Below are 22,267 nucleotides of genomic sequence, written 5' to 3' on the forward strand. Positions count from 1 at the left end.
CAGCCAGACCAATTAGTGTAACAAAATGTATTATTCCTCTTCAAAAACTGTTTTGCTTGCGAGTGGTGCAAAATAATGCACACTCCAGGGAAACATTTTTTATATACTGTTGACTAATTCGTTCAGCAAAACCTTTTATGAAGACAGTGTTTCAAGTAACTTGAAAAAGTCCATGTTCTGTGTTTGGAAATACTAGTGAAATACTGCAGTGCAGTGGCTCCGCGATGTTTCTGAAGTGTTGGAACTTTCCTGATTTTCCTGTTTGTCTCCAGTTTAAAAGATGGGCATTTCTAACAAAATACTTTTCCTGATTCATAACAATTTTTGATACACTGAATGATACAGACCTTAATATTGTATAACTGCATTTATTCACACTAATGGAATACTTTTAACATGTTAATCGTTTATTTTCTTAGGTCTTTTTCTGTTCTTGCCCGTTGTATATGCAGGTAACTTGTATACAAAGCACGCACATGCACACACACGAATGCACACATGTACAATTGCACAGATACCTACAGAGCAGACTCAAATCCCTATTTCTTTGCTTAAGTGCAAAGGTAAGTGACTTATTTTTGGAATCCATATATGAGGATTCTGCCTCTCTAGGTGTTAAATAATATTATAAAACAGACACAATATTTTAAAAGTACATATATAAAATGAAGTACCTTAATCTATACTCAGTTATTTAAGTAAATGACTTTGTTTTACAGTTGCTAAGCACCCACATCTGTGTTTAAATATGCAGAAAAATAGCAAGTGTCTGGGAAAAAAAGGCTGTTTATAATGTACATTCTTATGGTGAAAGAGCTAGGGGTATGTGAACAATCTTATTTTTATCATGTCTTAATTTTTTTAGTGCTGCCTTATTATTTTAATATAACTGTTTTAATGGTCTTTTCTGCATTTAAAGTAAGGGACTATTTTGTATTTTATTTGTTTTAGGTAGCTGTGGAATGCTCTATATTTCCTAATCTTGGGCAGTTTGTGTGGCTGGCTTCCTTGGTTCATTCTTTGAGATACTTAGAAACGTGGCTGAAAAATTCCGAGTACCTTTACAGATGGGACGCAGACATACTGGAAAATTGTTTCAATAGATGGGCTCTCCCTTTTTGTGTGATTTAGGTTTCGTGTAGAAAACCTTGCAAGGAAACTATTATCCAGCCGAAGATGACTCCACAAATATTTCACCCAACTGGGTTTGGTGAGAAGTGGGAGCCCTGCAGCTCATCTTGGGGACAAGTCGTCCCGTGTAACTGGGTGTTTGGAGAGAGGATGATTGCATCAGCCTTCTGGCATTTTCTCTACGTGTTTTTCATCGCGGTCACTTCTTTTTCAGCCACCTCCTTTAGGGTTGCTTTTCTTCCTTTTGTGAACACCTTCAGGTGACCACAGTTGGAGTTGTTTTTTGAAGTCCTCCGCAGGGTGAAAGATCCTGGTGATCTCCACTGGGATCTCTGGAGAGCAGGCTGGGCTGCTGCAGGACCAGGGGGGTGTAAAGCTGCATCAAAGTATGAGACTCACAAAATTACCTCCCGCTCTTTCACAGCTTGGGCTATTTCTTGCACATTACTACTGCGCGGCACCACGGTTGCACGTCTCACACCCGTGAGATGCCAGGAGTCATCAACTGTGCCTTGAGCAGGGGAGAGGACACTGTGCTGTAGCAAGGGAGCAAGAGTATTTGTATCGGGGCCCAGCACTCAGAGGGATCCTGTTATGTTGCTGACTCTCCGGTTTCGGGCTAGCATGTTGTCTCAACAATTTGACACCTTCCCTGTTACACGATGCAGCACCATGATCCATTGGGTACTACAAAATACAGTGTCTAAGGGGGCTCATAATAAGCTCATTTTCCTTAGATGCGACACATTGCTCTTAACTTGGCAAAAGCAAGTGTTAAAGTTATCGTAGGGAAGAATCTCACACTGGCAGGCAAATAAACTATATAACCTAGGAGGTGTTTCTGCGATTGTAGTATTCCTTAGAGGACAGAAAGCAAGAACTAAAATAGACTATCCACTGCCTTTTGCTCTGATGATGGTTGTTTCAGCTCCCACTCTGGTCATTCACTGATATAGCCATAGAGTTTGCCAATGGAAATTAGTTTTCTGATCTCACCAGTGAACTTAATGAATGTGAGAGGGGGGAGATGAAAATTTATGGATACGGTTTTATACTGTAATGTTGCGGGCATGTTTGAGTTTTACATATAAGCATTTTGGGCTATCTTTAGGCCTTGTAGCTGAGCTTAGTGGAGCTATCCCTCTAGGGTCATTATGCCTTTAGGTCTATTATAGGACAAATAGGTCTATTATTGACAAATATTGTCCAATAAAGAACTTTTCTGGCCATAATGAATATGGAAATCTTTCATTTTTTGCCATTACTTCTTGATTTTTTTTCTTTTTATATAGTTTTGCATAAGCGATGATAATTCATCTATTTATCACAGGATGGTTGAGGTTGGCAGGGACCCCTGGAGGTCATCTGATCCAACCCGCCTGCTCAAGCAGGGCCACCTAGAGCTAGTTGCCCAGGACCGTGTCCAGATGGCTTTTGAATATCTCCAAGGAGGGGAACTCCACAACCTCTCTGGACAACCTGTTCCTGTGTTTGACCACCCTCAAAGTAAGAAGTTTTTTCCTTATGTGTTTCAGTGTGTGCCCATTGCCTCTGGTCCTGTCACTGGGCACCACTGAGAAGAGCCTGGCTCTGTCCTCTTTGCACACTTTCTTCAGGTATTTATATACATTGATGAGGTTTCCCCTGAGCCTTCTCTTCTCCTGGGTAAATAGTCCCAGGTCTCTCAGCCTTTCCTCACGGGAGAGATGCTCCACATCCTTAATTTTCACTCCTCTTGATCTAATTCTTCATGATCTGATTTAATTCAGATACTTATTAGTAATTATACAGGAAGAATTTCAATTTTTTCATCAAATAAGCCCTAGATTTGGCAGCTTAGGTACTTTTGCAGGGATGCTTTAGTGTGAGGCTGTTCAGCGGAAGACCTCCCAGAATACAGAATGCCATCATGCTCCAGAACTGTGTAGCTTATGGGAGGGTCATTCTTGTTTGTAGGAGAACAGAGGCAGAAGGCTCATCTGTTTTGGAGATGGATGTTTGATCCCCCTTTCCCGGATAGGTTATATCTAGAACCAGTGCGCAAAGGGAGGCTGCATGGGGCCTGTCTTTAAACGAGTTTGATAAATTAATTTTTTTAAAATTCTAAATCCATGCTTGGAGTGATTGCCGTCCTTCCTTTCTAGGCGTTCAGTATCTATGGATTCTTGAAAATATTATGATGGATGCTGGCTGAACAGCTATTTCTTGCTGACTAATGGTGTGGTGTTAATTTTTAGCTCATGATTTAATGATTTCTAGCCTTGCTGGATAGAAGGTAACCAGATTGCAACATTTTTAATACCTTTTTTTTTGATAGAAAATGGCAGTCTTCAAAGAACAACATGTCACAAAGTCACATCAACTTCAACACAATTTTCAGTTAGATGTTTAGTGGAGTAATTTGAAATAAAAGCAGATTTTTAATTTCATTTTGTTCCAAGCTTTCTGTTTTGTTCTGAGTTTCCATACGGTATACCACATGTTTGCCCTGTGCCACGGTTCAAGTTCGTGTTGATCACTTCGGTTCAGCCATTTGTCTTCTTCTCTGCTCCATGAGCTTAGGATCGCTCGTGTCTTGTTTGCTGCTGTGCCGTTAGCGTTTGGTGTTTGCTTCAGTAGCATTTTCAGAGGATTCCCCCGGCACAGAGATTGATATTGCTCTTCTCTGTCAGCTGGCTTTCAGCCATCTCTCCTGCCACCAGCCAAAATTTGTCTGTAGTGCCTCTCGTTCAGCAAGTGCTCTGGTATCCGACAACGGCCCTGCCTTTTCCGCGGGGAGCAGAGGCAGCCTTTTAGGCTGCCGCTAGCTTCATGAAGACTGTCCCCGAGTGCGACAGGGAACAACAGCAGCAAACTGGCTTTTTCAAAGTGGCTTAGGCTGTGCCTGGAGGAGGGAGGATGGCGCCGAGGGAATCTCTCCCTGTTCAGTTCCCCTGAGCAGCCGAGGCTCTGGAGGAGACATGAGGAAAAGTAATTTTAACACTCTTTTTTCAGCTCTCTCCCACATACCCAAACATATACCTGTAGCGCAGCAGCAAACGGGGCAGCTCTTCTGCATAGTGTTTCCTTCTCACTGCTGCTGTTTGTGCTGCTGTGCTTAATTTGCTGGGATCGGAGGAAAGGTGTGAGGCAGTATGCATCTTTCTGCATTTATGCAGCTTTGCTCCGCAAATGCTGTGAAAATAGCAACAGGTTTTGCACCATATTTGCTTTGTTTACTGTTATGTGTGCTTTAAGTTCCCAGAACAATTCCACATGTATATTTTCCATCCTTCTTCATCTGGTGTGTCGCTTGCTCGGCATGGAAGCTGCAGGATTTGTGGGTAGTGTTCATGACTTGTGTGATTGCGGGATCCTAAGCAGGCATACTGAGAGGATTATAGCATAACTAAAACCTGGTCTACAAATCAGGAATAGACATACTTTTGGCTCCCATTACTATTGTGTTGCTGTAGCATAATTTTTCATGAGGAGAGGTTGTTTGCCAATCATTCAACCTCCAATTTGTAGACTCAAAGGTCTGCTTATTGTCTGCTCTGTATCTTCTGACTTGCTGGCTTGATCCTTTAGGGGCTGGAGCTTATATAGGCATAACCCAGGGGATCTCTGGAGTAAACAAAGCTCCTCACATCCCCTGGGAAGGAGTAAAAATTATGAATGAAAATAAATTCTCTTTTTGTTTTGGAAAGCACAAGGTGCTAGGCTGAGCATGATGGCTCGGTGGTGGAGGTAGTGCTAATTGGCATAGCACACGCAGAGGAATGGGACAGTCAAGGGGACTGGGTAGGAGTCTTGAGACCCTGGCTGTAGCAGCGCAGGAGGGGACAGAGCACTGCTCACCTGAACTAACAGATAAAACCCTGTGGGTAAAGCCTCCCCTTTTTTAAAACTCCTCGGTGTTGGAAACTGGTGACTCGTCCAGAAGAAAGACACCTCATCCTAGTGCCAAGGCTTACGGTCCCACTGTAGCCCCGATGGATGGAGAAGAGCTTGTCTCTCAGGGTGAGTGTGGTGGGCAGAGCTGAGCTCTGTTGCCTCCCAGCCTCCTGCACAGAGTAGCTCAGCTGTCAGCTGGGTGATTGCGAAGGAAAGCAGTCCCAGTCTCCAAAACCAGAGTCATTTGTGGTAATACGGTTGCACTGACAATATGAAGGAATAGACCTTGGCAAGATGGATGGATGGATGAATGGATGGAGATTAGTGGCAGCAAGAATGTCTTTGGGGTTCCCACCTCCAGCTACCCGCTCAGTTGTGAGCATGGACCTGTTGCCTCCCTGCCTCCAGAGGGAAGCCCTTCTTGTGGCAGATTGCCATCTCCACCTGCCTAAAGAAGTGTCTTTACTCTCTACCACCTCACCTTTTTCTCTGTTTTCTGTTATTGTTGACCTTCTCTATTTTTTTAGAGAGTTAATGTCCCTCCGCCTTCCTTATCCTGAGTAGTGCCATTACGTATTCAAACCAAACTGTCCGCTAACAGTCTTCCTTTTCGGCTCAAAAAAAGGAAAAGTTACATTTTGACTATATGCTTTGAAGTATGTGATTGTTTTGTTTTGTTTTGTTTTGGATCAGGAAGTGTTTGTTATCAGCATCAAAATTCTAGATTTCATTTCTGAAACAACAGCAACAGCAAAAAATGTTTGGACTGAATTCGTGATGAAATTTTCAAAATAGCACCATTTGGTCACAAAACAGGAATTCCTATATCTTTTGTCTGTTAAGAAAAGGCACAGGACCAGAGGGCAGCATTTGCATCATCGAGATTGCTCTCCGCTGTCACAAGCAAAGATGTAGCAGGACGGATATCAATGGAATGAAAATTCTCCAACCTATTTTTTTAATTAGTCATCTTTTTTCCCCCTGTTTTTGATGTCAGTCACCTATTTATTGGGGGAAAGCTAGGGAGGGGAAAAGTACAGAAACAAATACTTGCTATTCTAAGTTGAGACAAAAAGGGAAGAGACCTCTCCTACTATTTATTTAGAGTGTAAAAACAACGCAAGAAATAGGCAGTTCCAGTGCACAGGGTGCCCTTTGTTTTTTGCGTATGGAACATTACATTTACTTTCTTGAATTTTTCTAATAAAAATGTTCTATTAAGCACATAATAAAGAGAAGTAGGAAAAAAACCCTCCTTTTGCTATTATGTGTGACTGTTGGCAAGTTTTGGAATCTTTTCCTATGCTGAGTTTCGTACTTCACAGTGATATGCCATGGATACCACGTGTAGTCCCTTTTCTTTTGTTTGGGAGGAGGTTTTATGAAGAATGAATTTCTTTATCACAAAAATTGAACTAGATCTTTTGGTCAGTGATTGCTGTTTTGATTTCAGTTTTGTGCCAGTGGCATCACTTCTTGGAAACTAAAGCAGGAGCAGCTGAGGAAAACACTGCTGTGAAGTGAAGCCTAGTCTGGCTGTACTAATTTAATCCACGTTTTGTGATGATTGGGATGTTTTTAAATATGTTCTGTGAAGGCTGATGATGGATTTTAAGCACATACAGTATGTGATCACTTATTTTTTAAAGTCCAAAGCAGTAAAGCTGTATTTTATTGCCTTGGCTTAGAGCATAAAAGGTGATGGTAGATCTGGATATGTACTTGTGTTTGCGTGGATACGATTTAGTTTTCATTTGCCAGGCAGACGCAGCCCCAGCCTGAGCAGGGGGCTGTGGGAGCTGCAGAGCCAGGGGGCTGTGGGAGCGTGTACATGCACCGTGCAGGGGCGCTAAGGAGGAAGGTGGTGTGTCTAACCCTTGGCTCCCATCCTCTCTCCACAGCAAAAGCCTAGAGTTTCTTTGAACTTGTTTGATTATACTACTTTTACTATACGTTTATACTACACTCGTTCAGTACTTTTATACAGATGGAGGCTCATAGTCTGCTCTTATTTTAATCTCATCAACAATATCACCATTTCACTCAGTGGAGTTGCTACGAATTTTTTTATAGGTGTAAATGAGAGTGAAATTTGACACGCTGTTTCCAATTGCTGAACTGCATTTCAGCATAGTGTTATTTCAAGCACTTGCAATTCCTGTAAGGTATCTGGTGCCTGCAGGACTCCTGCAATGATACATATTTGTGCTTGTACTTACTCTCAGCTTCTGATCCATTCTTCAATGGATTCATTTCTGCAGTCAAAAAAATCAACCTAAAACAACCTCTTTGCATCCTCTCCAAAATACATAAAAATTTCACTATAGACACATAAGTATGTATATATTACATTCAGAAGCAGAGCAGTTTAACATTTTTAGAAATTCTTTCACCAGGCTTTGAAAATCTTGGCTCGTATGTGTGAAGGGTGGACTTCAAAGTACTCATATCTCAATGTGAATCTGTAAGTCTAACTTTAGACACCCATTTCTAAAAAATCTCAGACATAATTTTTCTCTGTATACAGTGTTCATATATATGCATTCTCTGTGTGTAGTGCCTATGCTTATATTTGTAGGTAATATTATGTCAATATAAATGCAAGGAGAGTTGGGCAGTGAACTACAAATGTGATATCCTCTTATTTCATCATAAGGCAGCAGTGCAGAAGGCATAAGAATGAAATGCCCAGCGCACATGCATCTGTCAAGATGTGCTTGATAGATGTTTAAGGTGGACATAATGCATACTTGTAACTGCATTTCTTCAGTTACAATGCTATGAGGTGTAGTGCTATTTTTTCTGGTGCAGTTAAGTTTTGTCCAGCCATTGTCCCGCAATGGAGGGTGGCAGTCTGTTAAACCTCCGCTGCTCCTCCACTGTCTGGACTAGCAGAAATGAAGGCAGCAAGGAATCTGGGGAGCGTTGCAGGGGGCACTGGTCTAAGAAGAAAGACATAGAGTCCCCTTGGCTCAATTCAAGAGGTTTAACTGAAGGGACTTCTGTATTTCATGCTTCAGGACATGACCATGTGCATTATGTAGTTCAGCAGGTATTGCACCTATTTATGGCCTTAAAAAAATGTGTTGGATGTCTGTGTTCAGGGTAAGCATGACCATAGAACAGTCATCTGGCTTTTGTAATGAATTTGTTCACATTGGTGATTGCTATCATGCGGTCCATTAATTGCGTGTTGTCAGGGATTTCTGTAACTGGTTTGTATTAAAAATATTTTTTCAGTGGAAGCTTTTGCGTCTATTATGCCTTATTTTGGAAGAAAGTTAGGAACTGGCTACATTGTGGTTTTCAAGGTCTTGAACTATTTATGGGATTGTCTGCTAGGCCCTACATATTACTTGCAGGCTTTAAGTGTTGGATGGGAAATGAAGTAATAGGGCAGCGGGAGAATGATCTTAGTAAGCTCAAACTGCTGGAATGAAAATGTAAAAAGGCAGTTGCTTGATTTGAATTACGGCTACAGAAATCGCAAACATCATGCGACTAGCTTTTGCTTTTACTCGATGGTAAAGGCTGATTAAAAATAAGCACTATTGAAAGTATTCACACATTCAAAGTTATTTTGAGATGTTTCATTTGTGTAGCAGTTGGATCAGTACAGCAAAGCACCATGAAGTGAACAAAGAGCTCTACAATAAGAAGTGGAATGTGGGAAATAAATACTCTGCCCTGATTGAGTGCTCTGGTTGCAGTTAATAAATTTACAGATAATATAAGGCAAGTCACTAATCTGTTGTTTAATCTCTGAAATACTTTGCTTGAAATCTGGTCCTTGTCATCATCCCGGCTACATAGATACCCTATTTACCATTGGACCAACTGAGTGAGTTTTGCTCTGCTAAGCTATTGGTGCTGTTCTAAAATAGCTCATGTATTAAATAATAATATATTCAAGAGTTTTGACTTCCTGTTTAATAGGAAAGGTTGAAAAAGCCTGCCTTTTCCTTAGTTTATTTTCTGTAAATATCTTATCATTATCACCATATCTGCATTGATGCTCTAAGTTTTGTAGCATGCTCGACTGTGATATTTGATTTTTCATTAACAAAGTAACTGTAATTTTAGAATGCATGGGTTTTTTGGTTAGAATTAACTTTCCTATGGTATTTTAACCGAATACCTGTGGGCTTTCTTGTTCATAAGAATTGGGGTTTGCATGATGTAAAGTGTGATAGGTAAAAGGAATTGACACAGCTCGTCAATAAATCACTTCCTCAGGTTCAGCCTAGGTGATAGTCATGGGAAGATGGTAACTGCCTGGCAGATGTTGGGTGGCATTTATGATGTGATGTTTGTGCATTCAGTTCCTAGTGGAGAAGCGTTGAAAAGCATCATTATTTGTTGGCAGTCAAAACAGAGAGGAGCTGGATAATGAACTAGCATATGGAGTGAAACAGTGTCTCAGCATTAGACATGGTCCCTTCAGCTCAAGGTTACGGCATACTGATGAGAGCATGGCCCAGATTCACTGAAGCTGTTGTGAGTAAGTCTGAACTCAGAGGGTGCGTTAAATCCCTCAGCTTTGGACCTCTTGAGGTCCAAAGTGCTTGTGTTGACCTGCCTCTTAGCAGTGCTGATTAACTTGGCCACGATGCTGTGTATTATGGCAGTGCATCTGCTGGTTTGAAGTTGGCTTGCACTCGACCAGTTCGTATCATAGGCAGAGTGTGCAACTGTTTGTGTAGACCTGGCCTGAGGGACCTTCAGTCACTGTCACTGAAGTTTTAAGTTAAAGTAGAATGCAGGTAGGGCCTCCTAGGAATTCTGCAGGCATCGAGTGGGGATGTGTAAGAATCACCTCTGTAGGCTTCTCTTCGAACAGGTGAAAAATCTGAATTTGGTCTGGTGATTCCTGTCTGCACTTGTAGGTTAAACAAGCCAGGTCCTGCTTTCTGGCACAGAGGCCAACTGGCATTGAGTGACCCTCACTATACTGTTAAACTCTTTTATCCCTAAAACAGAGTGGCTGCTTGCAAACCGCTTATTGAAAATTGCTCCAGGCCCGTGTTAACTCTTGAGCCACATGTAGGAATTGCTTGGGAGAGGGCTACTCTGGGCACAAACTGTGCCAGCGACTGTTGTAACAACTGGAGGGTGCAGACCATTGAATTCCAGTTCCTATTGACGTTGTATAATATATTGGTACACCTGCAGCCAGCCGGAGGGTACATTTTGACATTACAAGTGACCTTTAGCAACACCTACCTCTCTCTACTTGTTCCTGTCCCCATGTCACAGTGTATACTATACCATCCTCTGGGATGGCACAGCTGTTTGTGTGCCATTTTGATCCAGCTTGAAGAAAAAGATGTGCTGGGCAGTTTTTCAGTTGAATCCATCCCCTGATCTGCTTCATCATCTGGCTGCATGCACAAACTGAGGTAATATGCATCGAAGAGCAGGACAGCACACTGCAGGGACTGAAGTGTGTGGCAAAACTCAGGCCAACAAGTGCTATAAGCCAGTATTGCTGTTGAACATATTGCAAAGCCAAGCCATACCTCGAGTGAGTCTAGGAGTCTTTATTCCATATACATGCAGATTGAACCGATTAGGAAGTGTAAGAAGGATTTGCTTCCTGTGTAGGCTTCCCCCGACTTCTTAGAATCACTTTTGATTTCAGTCCAGTGGCCTCTGTAGGTCAGATCAGTCCTACTGGCTGAATTACTTTATGAATAATAACTACGATAGTTTAAATCCGTATATTTTTAGAGGTATTTTACACTGCCTGCGGTGAACAATGATGTTGTCTTCCATACATGTGGAAGGCAGAACAAAACCTGAATGCAGTTCTTTTTTTGGCACAGCCTTTTCCATAACGTTCAGGAATAGCACAGTGTATTTTGCGTACCGAACCTAAGAAAGAAATGGAGTGAAATGACTAGTGGGATTATTTCTGAAGAAATACTTTTCCAGAAAAGATAGGGTGCAGTCCGCTGTGTCTGTTCTGGAATAGATGGGGACTGTGCAAACTAGAATGAACTGCACAGGGAGAAACATTGAATAAATTGCAAATCAAATAGAACTGAAGGTACAATCCTTAACATACTTCATAGTGTGAAGTGTCTCAGAAAATCAACCTGTTAAGTACAATACCAGATGGAAACGATTGGTAGAGTTACAAGAAAATCAGACTCATGTCTGTAACACAGGAGGCTCCATGTATCTTGATAGGCAGCTTGGAAAACCGCAGACCCCATAGCATATATTCCATGGAAGATTTTCTGTCCAAATGGCTTAATGGAAAAAGCAAATATGACCTGTTGTGTTTGTGTAGAGAAAACTATGAAATTCTAATGAGTAATTGTCATGAAAAGGACAAAAAGGGAAGTGCTTTCATGTACTCTTCAGAGGGAGAATAAAACATTTTGGCTACGGCAAAAGCAGAAAAAATGTAGTTCACACAGGATTGTCTTCCCCATCTTACTTTTATCACTGATGCAAAAAGAGAAGTTAAAAAGTATAGTAGTGTTGACTTTTTTGCTTTATCCAGCTACCTTTCAGGTAATTTTTAGTCTGAAGAGAAACACTTCCTACAGTCAAGAGACCATGAGTAGGAAGGTTGGATTTTATGGTGGTGGAGATTTGGGACAGGTATCACACTACTGAATTTAGCAAAGTTATTTCAGATGCTCATCCTTGTAACTGGGAAGAAAATGCAATCTGTAAGTGTGAAGATAAAATGAATAAAGTTTAGGTACTGGAAAGGCTTATTGTGTTTCTTCACGATTTGTTTGTTGTCTCTTTCAAAATACTGTCAAAGAACTGTGCATGTTGCTAACTTAGTAATAATTTTGGAAAAGTTTCATGATAAAGGAGGCTAAACATCAGTATACAGGTTGCCCAGAGAAGTTGTGGCATTTCCATCTCTGGAAATTTTTTGAAGCTGAGTTGTACGAAGACCTGAGCCATGTGATCTAACTTCAAAGTTAGCCTGGCCTAGCTTCTGATTAGAGTAGGTAACCTCCAGAGGTCCCTTCCATCCTGAATTATTCTGACATTTTCTGCCATTATTTTCATTTGTTTCTGAAATGCTGGGAATATTTGCTTAGAGTGGTACCGGCATAGAGTCCTACCACAGGAAAGGTTCTCAGAGCTGCTCAGTACGCTCCTTTGCATGGGCAGATGAAGAAACAGAAAACTAATGATATGATACTTCTCATACATCGCTATGTGGGAATGTCAGGGTGGGTTGCATCAGCATCTTAAAACATGGCTTATATCTTTACTTTGATGACCAGCTAGCTCGATGCCAACGCTGTCAATCCATCAGCTGGAAATCTTAGAGGAAAGGTCCCCTTGTTCCTGATGATCACCCAAAGTATGGTAATGAAAAAAAGTGTGTTTTATCCTTGCATATATTTAAAGTAGAGATAAGAAATATTAAAGCCATTAAATAGGGCACTGAAGACAATGTTTTTGAAGTACTGAGTACTGCTTTGTTCATCCATGTTTAAGAAAGATTAATTGAAAGTGAAAGATGCTGAAAGAACTACTAGGATGACCAAGAAGAGCCTTGTCTAGCACAGCTGAACACAAGCTAAGACAAATATGTTTCCTTAGTGAATGTTTTGGGAGTAAACACTTGGGAAAGACAACAGTCCATATATATCCAGTCTGTAACTGTGTATAAATTGTCCGTAAAGAAACATAGCCAGAAATTAGAAGTTTCTTACCAATAAAAGATAGAGCTTCTTGAGTAATGTCCTACTTGTAGTGCTAAAGACAAAAAAAAACCCCAAAGCTCTAACTTGTTTTCCAACTGATCGTTTTCTATGATCAATTTTGAACAAAACTGAATGCTATGGGTGCCTTCACTAAGAGAGTACTGGATTTCAGTAGTTCACCAAGTCCTTCCTAGTCATATGTTCCATATGGACAAAGTTTCACTGTGAAGTGGAGCAGCTTTCTGAGATATTTATAGCTAGAAAATGCATTTGGAAGGATTACCATAACTTTCTGACTGTAGTTTTACTTGTGGAAAAATTAATACTGAGTATTTTCACCAAAATCAAGATTTCAGGAGAACTGAAAGCGTAATCATGAATTTGACAGGCTTTTTCCTTTTCGTTGAAGAGAATATGAAATTCATGCTGAAAGTCCAGGCTGAAAGGAGAGAGATGAGGGAAAAGGGGCACATTTCGATCGTTACATTAACCTTTATTTTTCAGTGCCTGTGCTCTCAACATAATGTGGTGAAACTATCAAAACATTTCCACAGCATCATCCTTTCCTGTTTGTTTTGGGGTTTTTTTAATAAACTGCTGGGTGCACATTTGTGTTGCTGCTCTTCTTGTTCTTTATAATTGTAGAACTGCAGTACTTAACAGTCTAGTAGTAAGTATAGTGTGCAGTTTCTTGGAGGATCCCCAGTTATACATCTTTGACTGGACTTTCCTATGTCACCCCTTGGCCCTAGCTGTTGCAGCATGTCCCACTGGTAGGAATAGGATGCAACTCAGGCATTCTTGTAATCAAAAAATGTCAATGGGAAACTCAAAAATGGTTCATACAAAATACTTCTAGTAATTAGCTCATCTCCAGGGGAGCAGAAAAGAGAAACACATAGTATTTGCAGGTTGTCAAGGAACCTGGGAACATATTTCATTCAGTAAGTAAATAGGAGGAGTTTGGAAACAGTTTACAGCAGGTGCCAGAGGTTGTGGAGTAAGGGCATGGTAATATGGGCTATCTCCACTACATACATCACTGACTGAAGTGCTTTCTTTAGGTGGAGTTTTCCTTCTCCACCTATCTATTTATTTATTGAACAACATATGCAAAATCAGTCATTTCCCAAGAATTATTTTAACCTAGTTTAGCACATTTTGAAAGCAATTCATGTTGGTGTGCAGCACTAAGCATTACCGAAATAAAATTCAGCATAAAATTGCTCAGATCTTGGAAGTGCACACCAGTATGGGGTACACAGAAAGAACTTTGTTCCCAGTAAATCTTGGAATAGGTCGATATATTGGCTAGAGTGGGTTATAGCTGGGTAAACACCTGGAGCAGAAAGTGATCAAGGCACATGTATTTATGCAGACTATTGGTTACTGACATATCACAGGGACATATCAACTAAGGCTGCCATTTGATTGTGGCATGGGATGCTGGCCTCGGAGAAGAATGAGGTAAGACTATTGCCATGTTTTACCTCATCAAATCTCTGCACTTTTCGTAACCCAAAAGAAGGAGGACTGTTATCTAGGACTGCTTGCGCATTTCATGAATCAAAACGTGAATGTCTTGTCCAAGGTCATACCCAAAACACGTGCCTGAGAGAAGAAAAGATATTCTGGTCTTCGTCTATTACCCTAACCATAAATGCATTTGTCATCTTCCATTGGTCCCTTGCCTCATTTACCACACTTCATACAACTTGATCAATGAGTCTTATCATTCATATTTACTTAGCTACTGAAAGAGGAAGGGGCTTCTGAGCAGCATACATCATTATAAAATGATAAAAATTCATAAAATTCTGTATTCTGGTATGTATGTTAGGAGCAGGCAACTTTATATTTATTCCTTGACTTTTCAATGCCTGCCTTTGAACTTGCTAGTATCCATATCTGTATTAAAAATACAGGTGGGTGCCTAAAGGTTTTTCTTATGATATTTCTGTGGAGAAAAACAAAAAAAATAAAACACTAGCACACCACAGAGTGAACTGTCAGTGAGTCCTTTTGCCACACTCTGTAGCCCTTTTACTGTAAGAAAAAAAACTTACTGATTAGAACACGAGCATTAAATTAGCATTGTATTTCTGCCACGCCTTTGGATTTTGCCCCAAAAGAACTAAGAAGTAACTCGATGTAAATCTTCATTTCATGCATGTTTCACTCAAATGTTAGTTGCAGTAATTTTGTTTTAATAATTTAGTGTCCTCTCTTCTGCATGTGCAAAATCCCTTTGCTAAATTCTTAGATCTTGACGTAATCAGATCCACTGGCTTTTTCTTGCATATAGGAAAAGTGTGTCTGTCGTAAGGACTGCGTTGTTACTGAAAGTGAAGTTGTGTCTCTTTTCTTCTGAGGAAATGAACTGTTAAAAAACAGGCTATAGGGAGGGTGTGTGGCTTTGTTTTGTTCTGTGGTTCTATATCTATCTATCTACAAAATGAGACATTCAGAAAAACAACATACTCCGAATGTGAGACAAACCTCGAGGTTGCGAGGAACTGAAAAATGACTCTGAAAAAGAAATGCATTGACTGTTTTTCACTCTGCATGCTATGTATAATAAATGTGTCCTTTCTGGTATGTTTAAGGAACGGAATCAATCAGAGCGAGAAATGTTAATAGAGAACTGTTCAGGTAGTTTACAAATAACCTCTCTCCTCTCTCCTGAGCAATGGCTTTCCTGTCTGTCGGGAGCCCACCACCGCGGCGGGTGGGGGATTTTCTCTGCTGATGCTGCACATCCGGACTTTCCCGCAGGAGATGCACTTGAACTAGGACCAAGTCACTGGTCACCTAATGGTGCATGGCTGAAGTTCTGTGTCCTGTATTGCGAGCTAGACCACACTAGGTGACTCTACACAGAGGGACTTCTTCAGCAAGGGAAGACAGAGAGGGGTGTGGGGTTGCATAGGACCTTTTTGATCAGAGCAGTGCCCATATAAACAGTTTGAGAGGAAACAGGCATAGGAAAGTTAGTTTTCTGTTTAATTCTGTTTAATTTTGTATGCTTTTAATTCCAGACACTGAAATTGCTTTGTGCATGGGTTTATAAATATTTAACACACATTTTTAATGAATAAGAAATTGACTTTAAGGGTCAGTAGCAGATTTGGTTACTTTTTCGGGTACTTTTTTTAATTGTTTCTCATTATATTTGTAAATGTAATTTTAAAATCTTTAAAAAGAAATTAATATAGGCCATCAGAGAATCATCTCTAATAGAAAACACTCATGAGTGTTTTTCACTTCTATTACACCATTAGACCAGGATCTCAGAGTTTTTTGCAAGGAAAAGAGATTTCCCAAGGTCATACAGTAGTTTTATGGAAGATTCAGGAATAGAAAACAGCTCCATGCTTTATCTGCTCTAATCGAATAGTTTTACAGATGGTAGACTATTTTCCTCAGCGGTCTTTCCAGCTTTTGTATGTTTCCTACAAGAGGTAGAGTACTTAAAAGATCGTCCTGTGGAATAAACTTTCGGAAAAAATGGTGCTGGGAGCAATCCTTATTTCTTTGAATAAATTGCCTAATGCATGTCTTTCACTGTTTAAATTGTTTATAATATAGTCATGTTCAAAATAAGATTATTAATGAAACCGACTGACTTTATTCATTAAAACATCAACAGAGCACTGATGCTGGTGCGAATGACTAAGTAAAATCAAAAGGTCTCAGATAAACTCATTACCATCACTTTGATGGCAAAGTGATTGGAAAAATACCGCATTTAAGTTACTTGACAAATTTATATGCCTAAAGAGAAGATGTGAAGTAAGGCCTAGCTATTCTTCATTATATATTGAAGTATTTGTGAATGATACCAGACATTCACCTGAAAGGCAGCAAGTCCAGCCCCGAAGTCAGGAGTGAGATGCCATTATGAGTGAGATGCATACACATGTACTTCCTTTTGTGTAAGCCTTCAGAAAGGGAAAAGGATGAAGTAGTATGTCTGGAAAAATAAAGATAAATTTTGAAGTTAGCCAGGCTCCTCTATCCTATTATCTTAACACAAACACGTATCTCATCACTGGCTGTAGCCCAGTTTGGCTTTTGAAGGTAAAATTTTGTCTCCTAATATGCCTTCAGTTCTCAGGTCCATAAACCATTACCCTGGGTGCTCATAAATATGCATTTCCTTTACACACTTAAGTAAGCTGCTATTGCTGTCATTCACTTTTAGTTAAGACCTGTCAGGTGGTGTTTCTGTTGAAGGAAAGAATTTTAAATTATGGGCGAACTGAAGATATGTAGTTCTTAGGCGTGCTAAAATTATGAGTGAGTTGGAGAGATTATTCCTTACAAGTAATTTTAGGATCCCAAGGGATAATGGTGATGCGTACAAGAGATCTTCCCTTCTCCGCTAATTCCATTAAAAGCCTCTGATTTCTGCATTGCTGGAGTGAGACTCCAAAAACCTGCTTTTCCATCTTGCATAATCACTTTCACAGTATCCTGTAACATCCACCTCTGCTAAGACTGTCAGTGCATTGACTCCTGGAGTGACAGTGATATATAGGTCTGACAAAGCATCCTTCGCAATATGCTTCATTGAAGTGGGAACTGCAAATGCTGACAGTATTACTGGAAACCTTTTACTCAGGCAGAATTAATAAATTACAACTTGTATTTTGGGATGGTCTTGTAATATACAGCTGGTCCAGAATGATATGACTTACTAGTAAGGAATTACTGCATCTTGGCAGACAGCATCCAATTTATTTTCAATTCTGAGAAAAGCATTATCCACTGGATAAGACACTGGATCAGGAGTTAAGGCATTCAGGATCACGGTTGTGCCATTCTTCCGGCGCCTGACCTCATGCAAGTCTCTTCACCCAGATACCTTTTGTTCCTTCCCCCACTCTTTCCCTTTTCAGACTGTGCTGTTGTCCTTGGGGTGTGATGTGTGATTGTTCATAGGGTGTGCCCCTCAGCTCTCGCAGCTTCTCCGCTCCTAAGTGAACACCATGAATCCCATACTTGGACTAAATCCGTAAATTTAGTCCATTACCCACAACTTCTAGCTCCAGTCCAGGCTTTGTCTGGTTCAGACTTGGGAAGCTTTTCTTTAGCAAGTTGTGACCAGTGGTGAATTAAGGGTGAGTCAATCTGAAGCAAAGAAAGTTTTTAATCTTGGCAGCAAGGACGCAGGCTAACATTACAAGGGATTTCAGCTCAACAAGGCAGGTGTTAGAGAGAAGTGACCCTAGCTTCTCCTGAGCTGCACTGTCTCTGAGACTCTGACCCTGGCTCATCATGCGACTTTGTCAATATTCTTTCTTTCCCGCAAGGCTTTTTTTATTTTTCATAAAATTGGACATATGATTTAATGCTGGGTGATGTACTAATACCGTTCAAATACTGCCATCCTATCGTGTGTGAGAACAGAAGACTGTGAAACTGTTAGAAATGGATACGGTGTGGTATCTGCAGTGGAAGTCCTGTACTTTGTTTCACATGGCCTCATCCATCCCCCGAGTTGCCCAGGTTTTCTGTGCCACCCCCAAGACCTCGCTGTTCCAGCTAGGGAAAAGGAAGCTGTGGGTGACAGGCTGTGTCCTTCCCTTCCTGGCGTAGCTGTCCCCCTTCCTCCTCTAAGCAAAGTCCCACAGCAGAATGGCTGGTCAGGTTTGGTTGGGGAGGTCTGTGGCTCCTGGGTGGGTGCTCGTGGAGGAGAAGGGGCATGGGAGAAGGGATGACTCCAGATCCATGAGGTGCCGTAAGCCCACTGTGACATCCCCAGGACAGGCCCCGGTGACCTAATAAGGTTGGACACATCAGGTAGCGTGGGGTTAACTACAACAGAGGGAGAGAGATCCTCCTCCTGAAATACCACTGACCCTTTATCCAGAAAGTTTAATATTATTATTACAGTACTTGGTGATGTTGTGGTGCTTATTCAGCAACCACTGTTTTGAATGACTCAGTGATGTTGTCTGGCAGTAGCATGATATACACCAGAGTTATTGGGGATAAATTTCAAATTACTGGTACTGAAAACATTTTTCAGGCAGTGGTTGGTTTGGTCCTGTTCATGTGCGCAAGAGGTTAAACTTATTGCCAAAGACATGGTCTGGAAGAGTTTCTTGCTGGTTCAGATAGGCTACGGCTGTTGAAGGGGTTTTCTTCAGTGGGGAAGAGGGAAGGGGGTATTGCTTTCCTTTTGATCATGGTCTTATAATCATTTACATGTGTGTTGGTTTTTTTCCTAAAAAAGTACCACAGTAGGGAATCTTTGACTTCTCCTGTGACATCAGTTGCTCCTTCTGTTTAAGGTCAAAAGTAAGTAATTTATGTAAGACAATGGGAGAAATTTCTGGCTATGTAGATGTGAGGATAAGAACGAACAGAGATGTTTTGTGGAACATCTGTTACATGGATATGCTTTATTGTGGGCAACTGAATTGGATGACCTGGTCATCAGTCTCTATATTTTCCTTTATTGTCTCTAAGTACTCTCAGTGGAGAACTATTAGTAGTATTTTTCTACCTTCCTGCCTAAGAACAGGCTAGCTTTTATTGGAGCTAACCTCTAGTAATTATAAAGCCAACATCACAATAACAAGCAAACAGATGGGACATATAATATTCATAAATTATTGAATGCAGTTTCCTCATCCTTCACAGTAAGCTCTTCAGGACAGGGACAGACAGTGTCTTGTACGCACCTACAGTACAACAAGGAGGTAAGCAACAGCCAACGTGATTTGTCAAATCAATTCAATTTTCTTCTCTGACAGGGTAGCAAACCTCATCAATGAGGAAGAGGAAGAGGTGCCATATGTCTTGACCTTGTCAAGGCTTTTTGACAATGTATTCTGGTAAACAAACTAGAGATGCATGAATATGAAGCTGCTGCAAGATGGGTACCAAATTGGTATGAAAGCTGTTCTTGGTAGTTATTAATAGTTTATTGTCTGTTTGCAAAGGTGTAATGAGGGATCCATAGTGGTCTGTCCTGGACCCAATATTTTAATTGCATGTGGGATGATGAATTTAGTTTGCAAATTATACCAGTATGACAGGTAGTAAAGAGATAAGAGTTTAAGATTAAAATTCAAAATAAATTTGAGAAATCAATGAAATGGCTTGGAAAAATAGAGTATAATTCAACAAGGAAAAGGGCAAGATTCTTAACTTTGGTATAAATAATCAACCTACAGACTGAATATGGGTAAGAAATGCTTAGGCAATAATTTTTGAGAAAGTGTTTGTAACAGTGAGCAGAGTGACAGGCAGACTATGATTGAATGTGTAAGGAGAGTATATACATAAAAGATACCAAAGGCCTCAGATGAAGTGCTGTGTTCAATTTTGTACAAAGATTAGGAAAAAAGTCCAGAGGAGAGCAAGAAGAGCCCAGAAAACAAAGACTGAAGGACTGGGACTGAAGGACTGGTTCAATCTGGAGAGCAGAAGGCTTGAGAGATGTAATGGCAGTCATTAAATATATAAAAACCTTATGCAAAGAGGAACGGAATAAATCAACTGTCCTTCAAGTCTGTGGTGGATATGACAAAAAGTAATGTGCTAAGAGTTCAGTACGGGAGATTTGAGTTAGACATTGGACATGAGGAAGCTTTTCATGATAAACCTAGTGAACCACCAGGGGAAAGCTAGTGAGGCTGTCCCAGCTCCATTTTTAAGGACCTGTTTTTCTGTGACTCTGTAGTCCCTGTGTGGAATATGGTTGCTGGATGTGTCCCCCAGGTCGGTATCTGTGACAACAATGTAATCATCTCTCTTTCTCTTGTCTTTGCTACTTAGCTTCTACCTGGTAGATCCCCTCCTGTTCAGCTTTTTGCCCTATTGAGCGAGCTATGAGTACACCTTCAAACGGGATATATTAAAAGAAGTCTGAGGCCTGTAGGGACAGAGATGGCAAAGACCAGAAGAGCACGCTTAGGACTTGCGCAGCTCTCGAACGATGGCGCTGCATGCTACCTCTGTCTTCCTAGAAAGCTCTGACCATAAGTCTGTTTCCACTTATTTCGGGGTATATCACATTTTCCTCTATTTGCAGCCAACGAAGTTAATAAAATCAGCGTAAGCCAAATTGGAGCTGGGCGCAGTCTGTCTCAGAAAGGCAGAAAGACCCTTTGTGTGCTGTGTGTCTCTCTTACCACACGTTACGCTCACACCTCTCATCATCAAACAAATAGTGCGATGGTTTCCGTTGTCCAAAAATCACCTAATCAAATATTTGATAAAAATATGGCTTTTAGTTACATTAATGGTGCATACTTCACTCCTAAGCAGTAGTATTTTTGTTTGGCTTTTCTCATTTTCAGAATTTATACTAAAACATAGTTGTTTATGAAAGTGCAACTGCTAATAGTTGTTCGGTAGCAAGGTAATAAAAATGTGCTCAAAACTACATGTGCACATTAATGCATGTATATATTATGTAGGTGGAGGCGAAAAGAAGCGAAACACACACCCAGTGATCTGTTTCAAATCAATTGTGTTAATTTATTTTTAAGAAAGGTATTTAATGTTTTCATAGTTGTCTATTTGAGTAGGAAACGTTAAGGAGATTGTTGGAAAGGTTAATTGAAGAACTGCCATCACGTGCGTTGAAGATACTCCTTTTACATGGAGCTATTACTTTTTAATGGCTGTAGACATGCACCTGTTGGGCTTGAGCAAGATTGTAAAAGATGATTTAGCATTGACAGGTGTGAAAAAGGACTGCCCATCAAATAGTATCTAGTAAGCATCAGTATTTTTAGTGCTGTTCTTCAGATCTTTTATTATGGTCTTGCAGTTAATTGACTATATTATACAGGTATTGAAAACAATGAAATTACCTGACTAATTAGCTGATTTAAAGTGTTGATGTTATTTTTTGTTTTGTACATTATTGATAACCAGTTTTCTGACTTTCTTTTCTTAATTGCTTATAGATTTTTAAAATATTCTTTAAAGAAGTATCAGAAAAGATGCTAATTTAAATATGTTCTTAATTGCTCATTATAATCAACATATGTCTAATACAAATTTTAAACGTAAAGCATTTCTTTATTGAAATGCTGCTTTTCATGGCAACTCATGGCAAATTCTGAGGGGTTTTCTAAGGGATTGTTTCCAGTCAGAATATTACATTTAACAAATATTACCAGACTTCCGTTTTGGAATCAGGGAAAGATAGCAATTATTAAATGCGTATATTTTGGTATATTTAAGGATGCTTTATATTTGGGGGTTTTTTTAATTTTGCATGCAGCATAAAAGGAACTTATTCATTTTAATGCATCCTTCTTGTTTGCTTAAAGCTGAAATATAGTTGCTTGAAAATTAATTTACCCCTCATGAATGACTAGTTGGATTATCTTTGTAGCATTAAATGTCAGCCCTGAGCTCAGAGCACATTGCGTCTACGGTAAAAAGTTGTCCCTGAGCACTTAATGTTGTGTTAAATGATGATGTGTCCTTTGCAAATGTATTATTAGTGTCAAGCTGTTCCGTCTCTCAAGATTGAAAAATGGTCAGTGATTTGAGCTGCCATTAAACCTGAATAAAAAACAGAGAGGCTGTGGGGGGTTTTCATG

General features: G+C 40.2%; 1 protein-coding gene across 2 annotated transcripts in view; it reads left to right on the forward strand.

Moving 5' to 3' along the window:
* Nucleotides 1–22,267, forward strand: part of TRIQK (triple QxxK/R motif containing) — a 66,170-nt gene that overhangs the window by 20,814 nt on the left and 23,089 nt on the right. The window lies entirely within an intron of this gene.

The sequence above is a fragment of the Calonectris borealis genome, chromosome 2 (genome assembly GCF_964195595.1).
Source record: "Calonectris borealis chromosome 2, bCalBor7.hap1.2, whole genome shotgun sequence".
In the NCBI taxonomy this organism is placed as follows: domain Eukaryota; kingdom Metazoa; phylum Chordata; class Aves; order Procellariiformes; family Procellariidae; genus Calonectris; species Calonectris borealis.